At 32.6% G+C, this 15,694-nt stretch overlaps 1 pseudogene across 1 annotated transcript; it reads left to right on the top strand.

Moving 5' to 3' along the window:
* The first annotated feature begins 2,345 nt into the window (after nucleotides 1–2,345).
* Nucleotides 2,346–6,072, top strand: LOC106313930 (annotated as a pseudogene). Its single transcript, XR_001264524.1, has 7 exons — nucleotides 2,346–3,229; nucleotides 4,106–4,236; nucleotides 4,315–4,436; nucleotides 4,525–4,735; nucleotides 4,810–5,047; nucleotides 5,147–5,285; nucleotides 5,368–6,072. The product of XR_001264524.1 is annotated as a putative cysteine-rich receptor-like protein kinase 39 (transcript).
* The last annotated feature ends 9,622 nt before the right edge of the window (nucleotides 6,073–15,694 follow it).

Below are 15,694 nucleotides of genomic sequence, written 5' to 3'. Positions count from 1 at the left end.
ATCACAACTTTTTGAATTCCGAGGTCTTTCATGCTTTGTAAGTGCATGTTCAACGGTTGCTTTTCATAGTGTCCTAAAAAATTTTAAATATTAAAATAATATCATAAAGAAAGAGAGTGTCGGGAAAGTAATATGCATGGTATTTTCAGAAACCGTTATAAAACTTTTGTTACCATGTGTTATGATATAAATAGCTTATTATTTAGAAACAAAATAAACTTTAATCAAATTTTTTATTATGTTATAATATTATTTAATGATTTATATACCGATTTTTAGAACTTCACCGTTAGTGGTGCTCTAAAGCTCATTCCAAACATCTCTTAAAAATTAAGGAGTTAGGAAATTTTTAAAACATTTTATTTTTACATCTCTAAATATTTTTACATTTACACTGTGAAATGGAGAAAGATACACCATTTGTATTTTGTATTTGAACTCAAAAACTTATACATCCATTTAATATACACGAACAAAACTTAGGTTCACCCCCTACGGCCCACCATTTTAGTACCAATCAAAGTGACACATAGATTATTAATTAAAAAATATTAAATTAAATAAAAAATAGCTATAAAAAATAAAAAGCGCTAATTTTAACGACGCTAACGCTTCCAGCAAAACCCTAAATCTTAAATCTTAAATTCTAAACCCTATACTGTAAATTCTAAACCCAAATCCAAACCCCTAAACCCAAACCCTATACCCTAAACCCTACTCCTAGACCCTAAACCCAAATTATATACCTTAAACCCAAAAATAGACTATAAACCTAAACCTTATACCCTAAACCCAAGTCTTAGACCCTAAATCCAAACCGTAAACCTTAACCCAAACGGTAAATCCTAAACCCAAACCGTAAATCTTAAACCCAAAACCTATACGCTAAACCCAAATCCTAGACCTGAAACCCAAACGGTAAACCCTAAACCCAAACCCCAAACTTAGATGCTATAGGGTCTGGGTTTAAGGTTTACGGTTTGGTTTTTGGGTCTAGGATTTGGGTTTAAGGTATAGAGTTTAGGTTTATAGTCTAGTTTTTGGGTTTAGGGTACATTATTTGGATTTAGAGTCTAGGATTAAGGTTTAGGGTATAGAATTTGAGTTTAGGGGTTTGAATTTGGGTTTGGAATTTAGGGTATATGGTTTAGAATTTAAGATTTAGGGTTTAGCTGGAAGCGTTAGCGTCGTTAAAATTATCGTTTTTATTTTTTGTAGCTATTTTTTATCTAATTTAATATTTTTTAATTAATAATTTATGTGTCATTTTGATTGGTCTTAAAGTGTGAAGTGAATTTAAAAATTTCACCCGAGTGCTGAACCAAGTTCTGTCCACAACGGGTCAAACTCTTAAATAATGTGAAGCAAAAAAAAAAAAAACTTCAAAAAATAGTCCGCACTCCGCTGCATCTGCGAAATTAGGTACTGGTCGTCTTCCATGAAGATCTCAGTCTGCTTCCTTTCGGATGCATGAACCTATATATCACATTAAATTATACATTATTTTCCAAAAGTCTTAGCCAAACTGCAGAACCTCGATAAATCAACTCCGACGTACCCCACCAAAAACATTTTCCTCCCGATTTCCTGTTTCACAAATTTAAATATTTTTAGTACACATCCTTATTATAGTTCCTATGCTATTTCGTTAATACGATTCTAACGAATAGAAGACAAACTAGAAAATATATTAGTATATTACTTCATATTTCATAAAGAACATAAAAAAAATCTGTAAGCAAAGAAAGCATCTAAATTTCACCAAACAAAAGATGCATATCTTCAACTAACATGATAATTAATTCATAAAAATAAAAAATTAATATGAGAATTTTTTTATCAACAATAGAAGTTCCAGACTGAATAGTTAGAGCTGTAGTTGTGGGCAGCCAAAAAAAATTTTACAGCCACAAAATTTAACAATCAAAATATAGCACGAAACTCAGTTCCTATATTCTACGGCAAGAAACTAAAAATATAGCTTCAGCTAATCAGATCCTAGATTCATATTTTTTTCCAAATCTGATTATAGTTTTTTTGAAATTAACAATTTTAAAATAATCATTACACTACTATAGGCCACGAATGAGAAATTATTATAAGTTTATCTATTGCATCATGTCATGTAACATTAATAGAATCAATAGATACAATAAAATAAAGCCAGTTGTAGTGAGACGCGAAACCATAACCACGTATCTTCTGTAAAGAGGAAAGAGCCCATGGTTTTAAATTTATCATTATTCATTATAAATCATGAGTACTTTTGGACCAACTTGGGCATCGTTGCCAATTACGACCCATAAACTAGGCAAATATTTTATCCTATATATAGCCTATTTCTTGGCAATGACCACATGAATTAAAGAAAAAAATTGAACCAAAATGAGAAAATTATGTGATGTAATTCTCTTCTCTTGCTTTCTTCTCCTAACTTTTGTTGACGTTGAAGCAGATTGTGAAGGCAGCTTATTTGCCGTTAACAGCACTTACAGCGAAAACCTTAACTCTCTTTTCTCTTCTCTTGCAAGTAACGTCACCACTAATGACGGCTTCTACAACACTTCAACCGGAGAAGGCTCCAACAAAGTTTACGGTCTTGCCCTTTGTGGACGAGGCTACAAGAAGCAAGCTTGTGTGAACTGCGTGGAGCAAGCGATTCAAGAATCACAACAAAGATGTCCAAATCGAATGAAATCTTTCAGGTGGACCACTAGAGACAATGACAATGCTTCTTGCCTTGTACGGTACGCTAATCATTCTGTTTCTGCGAAACTCGAGCTTTTCCCACCTACTTTATCAGATAATCCTTTAAACATAGAGGAACCTAAGAGCCTTAAGCTTTTTCGACGAGAATGGGAAGCACTGACTAACCTAACAATGCAGTCTGCTACTTCAGCTCCTGAAAATTCATCAGTTGTGCTCAAGTTCTATAGCGTCGTAAGAGCAGAGTTCACAGAATTTGCAAATGTTTACATGATGATGCAATGCACTCCTGACATTTTATCTAATGAGTGCAACAAATGTCTTAGCCAGTGTGTGTTGAACTTTCAAAACAATAATTGGGGAAGCCAGGGCGGTGCAGGTCGGCTTCCGAGCTGTTACTTCCGGTGGGATCTTTATCCTATTTGTGGATCTTCTGAGAATATGACAAGAGTTTCTATGATTAGTCGTGCTACTACTCTCCCTCAAGGAGATACGGTCTCACAACCTGAGTATGACAAGAAAGGTAAATTATATGTTAGCTTATCTTGTTAGTCACATAATCTTCATTTGTTGGTTGCAATAGGGTCAGGCATAAGGTTCGGACCCAAAATCCGAACCTGATAAAAATCTTAATCGAACCCGATCCTAACTATAACAATACATGATTGCACTAGTTCATACCCGTTATTATCCGAAGTCGAAAAAGTATATGAAAATAAAAAAAAACATAAAAGTACAAAAAAACCTGGATAAGTTTCTTTTACTTTATTTTTGATTTTAGTCATACATTATTCAAATTTATATGTTTTAGATTAAATGTTTTTTACTTTAACTTTGTGTACTTAATAAATATTTTGTGCAAAATACCTGAATTAATCTGAAAAGTCCAAAAAAAAACAAAAATTGAATCCGCATGGATACCCGAAGCCAACTTTAACCAGAGAATCTGAACCAAGCCTGGCCTAATGGTGTAAAATACCCAAACAGGTTTACCCCTAAACCCAAACATCCGAAATAATTGAACCTAAATGAGTATGCTTAGGTTGAAGATTGATGATGTTGAGGGAATCAATTTCCACATTAATAGTTGGAAAATAATTAACTAATATAAAAAGAAATATGGCTAATCCATTTATAGCCAAATGATTTTAAGTTGGAAACTTAAGAAACTTACATATTATTAGAACCACTTGATGTTGGGGATATCTCTGTGGATGTTGTTCATACAATTATCCAAGTTTAAGCTAGGGGCGTGTTAATGAATGAAGGCTCTTATCAGTAGTTAAAAAAATCATTAGTTAATATATAAAAAGATATAGTCAGTCCAATTATCACTGGTTTTAAGTTAGAAGTCACTTTCATGAAACTTGACGAAAGACTTTTTTCTCTTTTTTTGCAGGAAAAAGGATTCGCAATGGAACTATAGCGATAATTGTTGTTCCTACGGTTATTAACCTCTTCGTATTTGTTGGTCTTTAATTTTCATCATCTTTGATCAAAGGAGAAAGGCCTATAATAAAAACATCAACGGTAAGCTGTTATTTTGCAGCAGTGAATTTTACTTTTTGTTGGTAGAATAAACGTTTGATATTTTGTGGTATGTTTCAGAATGCTTTGATTCTGATGGACAATCTATGTTGCGGTTTGATCTTGGCATGATACTCTCTGCAACCAATGAATTTTCACCTGAAAATAAACTTGGACAAGGTGGATTTGGAACTGTCTATAGGGTAAAACAACATTCATACAAAAAAACTAATAAGTCTTGTCACATTTTGATATGGGTCAATAATTTTAATGCGAGATGGCTGGATTCAGGGGATTTTACCGAACGGACAGGAGATAGCCGTGAAGAGATTAGTAAGTGGTTCAGGACAAGGAGATACAGAGTTTAAGAATGAGGTCTCGCTCTTGACAAGACTCCAACATAAGAACTTGGTTAAGCTTCTTGGGTTCTGTCATGAAGGAGATGAAGAGATTCTTGTCTACGAGCTCGTGCCGAATTCTAGTCTTGATCATTTTATCTTTGGTGAGTCTTATTGAGACGCTCCATTTTTGTTACTATACATCTGGATCGTTTTTTTATCTGCTTTCTTTAAGCAGATAAGGAGAAGCGTTCACTTCTTACATGGGAGGTGAGGTTCAAGATTATAGAAGGCGTTGCTCGAGGTCTACTTTATCTCCATGAAGATTCGCAGTTGAAGATTATTCACCGAGACTTGAAGGCAAGCAACATCCTTTTAGATGCAGAGATGAACCCTAAAGTTGCAGACTTTGGGACTGCGAGGTTGTTCGAAGCTGATGAGACTCGAGCTGAAACAAGACGAATAGCTGGAACCCGGTAAGAACATATTAATCAAACTTGAAGAAAAAATATAAATGCTCTAACATAATGTTTCAGACATTATTGGTCCAAACATTCATCAATTAATGTATGCAGTGGATATATGGCTCCGGAATACCTGAATCATGGGCAAATCTCCACTAAATCGGACGTTTTTAGCTTTGGTGTTATGCTTCTAGAGATGATTAGTGGTGAAAGAAACAATAGCTTCGAAGGAGAAGGACTTGCAGCATTTGTAAGCTTCCTCACATGTCTTGGTTCATTTCTTTTACTTATAAATACGTAAAGAAAGTAAGAATATATCTTTCTTGGTATAGACATGGAAGAGGTGGGTTGAAGGAAAGCCTGAGACCGTTATTGATCCTTTACTGATGAAAAATCCGAGAAACGAGATCATCAAGTTGATCCAGATTGGTTTATTGTGCGTTCAGGAGAATGCGGCAAAGAGACCAACCATGAGCTCTGTAATAGTTTGGTTTGGCAGTGAGACTATCATCATTCCTTTACCTAGGGCTCCTGCTTTCACTAGGGATCAATCCCAATCTGAAAATAGTAAAATGTCAATGAACAATGACATATTCACAGAGTTGAGTTGTCGTTGAAGTTATAAATAAGTTGATCATTAGGTGGCTGCAAGTGTGTTACTGCATCTGATTAGCGATAAACAAAATGATTTATCTCTTATTACCTAGCTGGTGCAGTAGTACTAAGCTTAATTCTCTCAAATTCTCCATCAGGTTTACATGCCGAGCAAGAAAAGCGCTGACTTAGCAATTTCGTTTGTAATATTCTTTGAAGAATTCTGAAATCAAATTTGCTTTTTTTTTCTAAGATAGAATGATTAATCTGATTATTTCCGGATGTAATTACATCATGGTCTGTTCCAAACTCATATATTTAGAGGTGTCAGACAGGTCAACCCGCGTCCACGTGAAACATTCCGCAGCAGGCTCATTTTCTTCTCAGACACAAAGTATTTGTCCAAACCCAACCCGCATTGTCCACTTGGTTTGCAGGTCAACCCACGGATTATAGAAAAAAAGAAGTAAGATAGACGTTTCAAGCTGAACAAGATGTGTTATGGAAATCAACCTTTGATGTTAATTTTTAAAGTCATTTCGTGTTACTTTCAAGCTGCTAGAAAAGTATGATGGACGTCTTATGTTACACTAACTAAGAACTAAGCACAAAGACAAACCTAATTTAACCAAATCTATAGAATCTACACAAGCCATTTACTCAACTAAGAACTAAGCACTAGGAAAACTTAATTCTAAGTTACAAAGTCTACATAATACACAAGCCATATAAATATCTAGGAACTAAGAAAACTGCAAGTCTTTTTTTTTTGAACACCAAGAAAACTGCAAGTCTTTTTTTTTTGAACACCAAGAAAACTGCAAGTCTTTTTTTTTTGAACACCAAGAAAACTGCAAGTCTTTTTTTTTTGAACACCAAGAAAACTGCAAGTCTAAACAAATAAGTTACGTGGACAATACAAAGTGGGTCACGTGTTTCCACTAAAAATCTGCAACGAACAGAGTTATGCAAAATCTAGTTAAGGCATCATAAAGCTCGGAATCACTCAAATAAGTGGATCATAAAAAAAGCTTAAAACGACAAGAGTTTAACTCCAACTTCAATAATTAATGAAATCCAATAAAATAACACCAATGCAACTCAATCCGAGAGTCAAACATGAACTCTATAGAGATATATGAAATCAAAAAACGGAACTGAAACACTATAAAAGACGAATCCACCAACAATCATCTTCCTCGTCTACAATAGATTCAAAGGATGGTAATGTCTCACCATCATCAAATTTTACATTTTCCTCTACATACATGACACAAAATAAGCTAGTTAATACCACGAAGCAAAATATCATACAGAAATATTTGTTATAAAAAAACATTTTACCATTTTTTGTAAGCTTCAAATCCCGTTAACAGATTCCAACTACATATGAAGCTTGGATGTTTTTAGACAGTATACATTTGTTCAAAACCCAAGAGCCAATGCTGAAAGACGATTACGAAGCTACTGTTGTGATAGTATGTTACCCAAATTAACCAAAATAAACCCTCAAATTATTTGTTATTTTCTCCAAAACCCTCAAATTATCTATAAAACTTATCCGAATTAACCAAAATTATCTGAAAACCAGAATTGAACTGAAACAAAAAATGACGTATTTTTTCTCCATTATTAGTCAGATTCCAACCTTATTATTTGAATTGAACCGAAACCAAAATGAATTTCATAAATAACTGAATAGATCATATATCTTTATAAGTAAAATACCGAATCCGAATTAAGCGAACCAAAAATCAAAATGGTCATGTCTAGATGTGATAATCCATGAAAATAATTTATATTTCCTTTTTCATATTTAGCAGATTTGACGTCTAATTTTGTTTCTTTAGTTTGACTTTAAATAAAAAAATATTTTGATTTGTATCGCATGAAAATAATTTATATTTTCTTTTTTCATTTTTTTTGTCACAAATTTGTAGATTTGTCGTCTAATTTTTTTTCTTTAGTTTGACTTGAAATAAAAATGATTTTGGTTTGTAAAATGGAGAAACTTTTCTTTATCATCGTTTCATCCGTGAAAAGGACCTTTTAGAAACCCTAGCTTTTTATTGTGACACTAGGTTAAGATATGTGCCCTGCGTGGAATAAATATTATATATATAAATTATTATTTTTATGCGAACATATAAGTAAATTGGTGTGAACATATACATAAATTTTATTAATCCAAACAATTTTTTTTCTATTTGATAAGATATATAATTACATTTAAATGTTATCAACATATATAATATATTTTGAACATATATAGTATATTTTTAATACTAATGTTTATTAAATGATGCTTTCGACTCATATGATTTTTTGATCATTTTTATTTTTTTATGAATTTTTTTTTAAATTACAATAACAAAATTTTCATTGTGGGATTAATAGTTTTAGTAATTTTTAATATTTAAAAAAATAGGTTGTCAATGTTTGTTCAAATATTTTATCATAAGAAATTGTTCAAAGTAAATTTTGAAATTAAAATATTTATGTATTTTATATGGTATATAGTTTTATTTATAAATAAATATATATATAATATTATTAATTAATTAAATTAGACTTTTTACTTATATGATTTTGCAATCATTTGTATCTTGTCATAACAAAAGTTTTAAACCATGGATCACAAAATTTGAATGTGAGACTTTAACAGTTTTACTAATTTATAATCGTTTTTAAAAATTCAAAATATAACATATACAGAAAAAATTAAATTTTTATTATATGGTTAATTTGGTTGTTTACTTTATTTTAATAGTTTAAAATTAAACAAATATGATAAAAGATACATCAACTTTTATCAAATCTTTATTATTCAAAATCATTAATTGTCATATATATTTTAGTAATATTAGTTAATTCCGTAACTTTTATTTAAGAAAATAATGAAAAAATATTAATAAGGAATTTATAGTTAGTTTAATAAAAAGCTTATAATATAATTAAATGAACTAACATATTTCTCTAAAGATTCTAAGAATCAATCTAGTGATAACACGTGATTATAAAAAAAAAGTTTTAATCTTTTTCAATTAATATATAAGGGATTAGGAGGAATGAACTTTTCTCTATCATGACGTAAACGATACGTGGAAAATTTCAATGTTGCTCGAAACTTCAACATAGACATCAACGATATTGTTATGTCTTTACTCTCCGGTCTTCAAGCACCACACATAATGAGAATCAAATCAAAAGACTACTAGAGGTAGGTCTCTAAACTGATTAAAACAGGAAAAAATTACGCTTTGACATACTTTATACTCACTTTTTATCCTGCCATATTTCCCACATGTCATGGATTTTGCTGTGTTAATATCCAAATTAACCCTGCCATTGAAAGTAAAGGAGTTACCTTTTTTCCATCGAAAATCAATTCCTCGTTACCCTGATTTCAAACCTAGTCACCGACACATACATAATTTCTCCTCAAACTCATAGATTGTAGCTTGAAATCTTTCTCAAATCCTACGATGTCAAGTTTCCAATCCATCTAGGTCGCCTCTTTCTACGACGGTGAGTCGAAACTTGTGCACCGTCACGGGCCTTTGATAAGTTCTTGCAAACCCCTCTGTTTTGGATTAACCTAGATCTATTTTCCATTTTTGCAGTTGCAGAGTAGAAAACCGAACCGCCGACGAAAACACACTATGCCGATACTTTCTCACAGCCGAAATTTTCACAATGAAAGATATTTCCTAGTTACATATCGTTTTCATTTTTACTATCCTTGATATCAAGTTCTTGCTTTAAATTGAAATTTTCGATTGAACTAGACCACCCCCCTTGTGAACGATGCTGTGACTGATGAACAGTTGACCACAACTCCATCTCGTCTAACCACAACACCTACTTACCATGACCACATCTCCATGTCGCCAAAACACAACACCTCCACCACTTCCCACATCGCTGCTGATCCAAACCACGTAACTTTCACTCCTGACCATGTAACATTAGCCTTTCCCACCAAAACCTCTATCCATGACCACACATCCTTATCCTCCCATCACAATATCTCAGACCTTGACCACATGAACACCAGCTCCTCCATCCACAAAAAAAAAAACTATTTTTAATCTCAGCCATTAGATCAAAAATATAAATATCCAATCCAACGGTTCCTGGTGAATTTCTACAATCCATAAAACTGTCAATTTTTAATTGCAAACGCTAATTCAAACTATTGATTAAAACAAAACCAAAATCAGGATTCCTCTTTCCTTGTTGGGGTATTTTCGACCAAAAAAGTTAAAAAGTAAGTCAAAAATACACCTCATATCTAAAGTACCTCAAAGTGTTATAATGAAAGCCCAAAGTATGTCAAATGGTAAAGCTCTCTTAAAACAATCACATAGAAGTCTACAAAGCTAACAAAAAATAAAAAAGTAGATAATAAATCATAAATGTATATAATAGTAGTAAAAAGATGTTAGATGGTCAGTTATCCATACAAACTTTGAACTTTCGTATTAAAACAAAAAAAACCTTGAATTCATGTTTGAACCAAAAAATACTCTAACTTTCAGATATTGATTATTTTAACTCTTATTTTTCTGTTGACTTAACCATTTTAGAAACATGTAAAGTCAACTATTAAACCTTTAAACATATATTTCTAACCAGTTCATTTATTATTTTCATTTAGGTATTTTATTACATTTTTTATATTCTTTTTTCACTCTTAAAAACTACTTCATTAATTTTATTTACCATAATAATTCAATGTAATTTATTTTATCTATTAATCATAATAATTTCACGTGTTTAAATAAAATTTTTCTATTAGTGACCTACGTTTCACAGAAGCTTCATCGGACATCCGCTTCCCGCTTTGGAACCAGAATCGGAATCGAAACCTTTTGGAAGCTTACGGAATCTCGCTTCCAAAATGATTCTAAGATATTGTCTTAAAAAACACGTTGAAAGCTTACGATTCCGTTTTGGAATCATGCTTCCATTCTTTAAAAAAAACACAATGTCTTATATCAATAAAAATATGAAATTATAGTTTTTAATTTATATAAAATCCAAATTTAAATAGTATTGAATAGAGAGAATAAAAATATTAAAATTAATACTATAAGTTATCTTTATGCATTGAGGTTTTTATTAAATATAAATCATATATTCAAATATATTATGTCAATTAGTTATAAAGTATTAAAAATAATTAATATAATAATTTATTTTAAATTTAATTTATGTGTATTTCACAATTTTAATATGAAATCATTCAAAATTATTATAAATGAATAAATGCTTTATTTTAAGAAAAATTGCAAAAAATATAAATTTTAAAGTATCACTTTTCATGTTTACACTAACCACTTTTACCTATATCTTTAATGAAGGATAAAAGACATTTATAACTTCTTAATTAACTTTGACAAAAAAAAACATATGGTTAAATAATCTAAACTTAAAACATCAACTCTAAACTCTAAATCATCAACTCTAAATCATCAACTCTAAACTCTAAACCATGAAACATCAACTCTAAACCCTAAACCCCGAAACATCAATTCTAAACCCTAAACCTTAAACCTTCAAATCAAAACCCTACAACATCAACTCTAAACCCTAAACATAAACCCTAAACCCTAAATCTAAACTTAAAACATCAACTCTAAACCCTAAACATAAACCCTAAACCCTATATTTTTCTGAAATTCGAACCCTGAACCCTATAACCCTAAACCTTCAAATCTAAACCCTAAAACACCAACTCTAAACCTTAAATGTAAACCCTAAACCCTAAAACCCTACACCTTCAAATTTAAACCCTAAAACATCAACTCTAGGGTTTTAAGGTTTAGGGTTTAGGATTTAGGGTTTAGAATTTATGGTTAAGAGTTGAAGGTTTAGGGTTTAGGGTTTAGAGTTGATGTTTTAGGGTTTAGGGTTAATTTTTTAGGGTATAGGGTTTAGAGTTTACTTTTTAGGGTTTGGGGTTTAGTGTTGATAGTTTAGGGTTTAGTGTTGATGGTTTAGGGTGTAGAGTTGAAGTTTAGGGTTTAGGGTTTAGAGTTGATGTTTTAGGGTTTAGGGTTAATTTTTTAGGGTATAGGGTTTAGAGTTTACTTTTTAGGGTTTGGGGTTTAGTGTTGATAGTTTAGGGTTTAGTGTTGATGGTTTAGGGTGTAGAGTTGAAGTTTAGGGTTTAGGGTTTAGAGTTGATGTTTTAGGGTTTAGAGTTGAAGGTTTAGGGTTTAGGGTTTAGAGTTGATGTGGTTTGTATTTCAAAAAAAAATATAGGGTTTAGGATTGATGGTTTAGGGTTTAGAGTTAAGTTTTAGGGTTCAGGGTTTGAATATCGAAATAGTATAATTCGAAAAAAAATTTAAAAAATTATTTTTTAATTTTTTAGATTTTTATTTATTTAAATATTTATTTATTATATATATATAGAACAAGGACATAAGAGTTTTTTTGCCACTTAATGAAAAATGTATTTTTGAAAATCCCCCTTTAATGGTGATAAAAATGAAAAATAGTATCATGAAAGTGGTACACATATAATTTCCTTCTATTTTAAATTTAAATCATATAATTTTTAGTTCTAGATTTTTGTTTTAAAAAAAAATTTATATATGGATACGTTTCCAACACCTAACCGCTTCCTAATTTTTTAAAAAATCTCGATTCTGCGCTTCCATACGCTTTCTCTTCCACGTACCCGCTTTCGTTTCCATGTAACATAGTTATAACAAGAATTGAAACCGGTTAACAAAATTATTTTTATTTGTTTACATAATCAGTTAGACATGAATATTCAAGTATATGTTCGATACAAAGCGATTTTTACGGGTATCGTTTTTTTAGATTTTAAAATTAAACTATGTTTAGATATTATAAATTTTTGGACGGGCTCGATTTGGATTCTTCTGGGTCTGAGTAAATTTATATGAACCTAAAAATATTTAATTTATATGTTTAAAAAATGTCAGTAAACAATTGATAAATAGATAAAAACCAAATCCGCACGGACGTGCGGGTCAAGCTCTTGTTATCCTTAAACTATCAAACACGACAACTGTAATATTTGTAAATACAAAAAGATTACTGTAGCCAATATCTCAACTAAATCTATTTTAGAACTATAATTATTTGTAAAAAGGTTAAATTGACACAATAATAACCAAGCTTTAACAATATTTACCTCTCAAAAATGCTAAGTTCAATCCTAAACCATATAATATTGTTAAACACGACCGTATAACAAGAAACGAATATCAGAACGCTAATATCCTAATTAAGTTACATAAATACAGTATAACTTCTTTAAATTAATACTTTATAAATTAATGTACACTAAAAATCTCTATAAAATAATATAATATTATTGTCCCAAATTGAGTTTTTGGTTCAATTAGTATATCGATAAATTAATATCTCTATAAATTAATAAAAAAAAAATCCCAAAATGACATCAATCCAAGTTTCTGTCTCAAAAATAGCATTCAAGATCCAAAATCACAAAACTAGGTTTCATTAAAAGGTTCATTTATCATAGTACCCCTTCTTTTATTTTCTAATTACATTTTTTTTTCCTGAAATCTCGGAGATCTTCATCTCTCTCAAGCGGCGATGGCTTCTCGGATCGAAGCCGATCATCTCTTCCGTCATCATCTCCACTTCTCCAGCGTCGTTCATCCTCGAAGAGAGAGTCGGCGTCATCATCTCCGCCGTCACTCAGCTCCGTTGCTGCGGCTTCTCGGATCGGAGTCAATCATTTCTTTCTTCATCATCTCCACTTCTCCAGCGTCGGCGTCGTTCATCCTCGGCGAGTCGGCGTCATCATCTCCGCCGTCACTCAATCAAAGGAATCCGCCGCCATCCGCCGTAAAGGTATTAAAGGAAATGCTGCTAAGATTCACTTTGGCTGCAAAGGAATCAGATTATTTCGTTGTATCAAAACAACTAGAATTGGAGATTTCGATTACTTTGGCTGCAAAGGAATCGTTTCAGTCTTTGGTACTTCACTGACTATGTGAAATTTTTTTGATTTATTTTGTTTTGTAGTACTATGGAAGTTCTTTGCGTCTGTGGACAATGGAGGTCAAAAGATGCATTTCAGTGGGAGTTTCATGTCGATTTGAACAGGAATGCATCTTTCATTTCCATAGAAGAAGATCTTCAATTTGAAGATTTGATGAAGATTGTCTCTGAAGATTTTAAAGAGGAAGTGATTGGTTTGAGTTATGGGATGTCGCTTGACATCAAAAGCACTGTTGAAGGTTTCCCTCCCATCTCCGGTTCAAACACTCGCCATCTCAGAAGCTTTATTAGGAAGAGTAGATCATTTGATGGAACTTGTCGGTTGTGTGTTAAGGTTTGTATGATTTTTTCAACTAAATTATTCAAGACACCTTTCCTAATTACGTATTAAGCCATTCAGAACGACTTGACTTTTGCAGGTTAATGCTGATTCAGCTAGCTGTAACAATCAAGCTTCTGATACATTTGCTTCGCCTGTTTCTACTGTCCAGAGAGAAATACAGGTACATCGTTTCTATTTTTGTTTTTGGGTTGTTTATGTTAGTATGATATTTTAGACTGTTCAGGATAGGCTTCCTAATCAAGTACTAAGCATTCCAAAACAACTTGACCTTTGTAGGTTCATACTGATCCAACAAGCTGTAACAGGCAAACTAGTGATACATTTGCTTCTCATGTTCCATTGAATGCCATTCCAGTGTTTTGTTCTACTGTGCAGAGAGAAAAACAAGTACATCGTCTCTAATTTCTTTTTTTTTTTCTTGTTTGTGTTTGTATGATTTTCTTCTTTCTTAGACTTTTCAGGATAGGCTTCCTAACCAAGTACTAATTCTTCCAAAACATCTTGATTTTAAAGTGTCTTCTTTACGAAGGTGTTTCTACAGTTCCTCTGAATTCTCTTCCGGATTTTAGTCCTGTCCATATTGGACTTTCACCAACAATGAGAGGAGCTGGTGATATCAAGGTGAATAGATATTTTAAGACCAAGGGAGAGTTGATGTTGAGGATCAAGAAATGGGCTTTAGAGTGGAAGTTTGAGTACAAGACTGTCTCTTCTAACAAGTCAAGAGTGTTATTGAGTTGTGTTGATGACAATTGCATGTGGAGGATGCGTGCTACTAAGCTGCCTCTTTCAGACTTTTTCGTTGTTAAAAAGTATGTTCATGAGCATACATGCGATACAACACACAGGAATGCCAACCACAGACAAGCATCTGCAAAGTTGTTGGGTTCTTTGATTTGCAGCAATTATGGAGAAAAGAAGGAAGGTCTCAAATCGAAACAGATCATTGAACAGGTCAGGATCCTGCATGGCGTTCACATCAATTACAAACAAGCTTGGAGAGTGAAAGAAGAAGCTCAGTTCTTGGTTAGAGGGACTCCTGAAGACAGCTATTACAATTTGTCTAGGTGGTTGTACAAAGTCACAGAGACAAACCCTGGTTCGTTAACTTATCAACAAGTGGATGCTGCTGGAAAGTTCAAGTATGCATTTGTGGCTTTTGGTCCATCGATAAGGGGATTCTCATTGATGAGGAAAGTTATTGCAGTAGATGGTACATTTCTGAAGGGAAAATTCAATGGGACTTTATTGGCAACTTGTGCTCAAGATGGGGATTATCATCTATATCCTCTGGCCTTTGCAGTGGTTGACGCAGAAAATGGCGTCTCTTGGAAATGGTTCTTTAGAGGTTTGAGCCAGATGATCTCGGACGCTTCGGATCTTGTTTTTGTATCAGACGGGGCTAACTCCATTGCTTAAGCGCTGGAGGATGTTTATCCCTTATCTCACCATGAAATCTGCAGGATCCATCTGCTCCGCAACATCACTCCTACATATTCAAAGACTGGTCTGCTTCCTCTGGTGGAAAGCGCTGTTGATGCTTACACGTGTCACGAGTTCTGGTTAATCCTCAAGGACATGAAGGATAAATGTCCTGAATTGGCCAAGTATCTAGAAGATTCGGATTTTAGGAAGTGGGCACGATGCTTTGCGCCTGCGAACAGGTACAATATCATGACTACCAACATTGCTGAGTCTCTCAATTCTAT

This window comes from Brassica oleracea, chromosome C9 (genome assembly GCF_000695525.1).
Source record: "Brassica oleracea var. oleracea cultivar TO1000 chromosome C9, BOL, whole genome shotgun sequence".
NCBI lineage: Eukaryota > Viridiplantae > Streptophyta > Magnoliopsida > Brassicales > Brassicaceae > Brassica > Brassica oleracea.
Note: the sequence above shows the minus strand (reverse complement) of the source record. Positions and strands in the feature narration are given on the sequence as shown.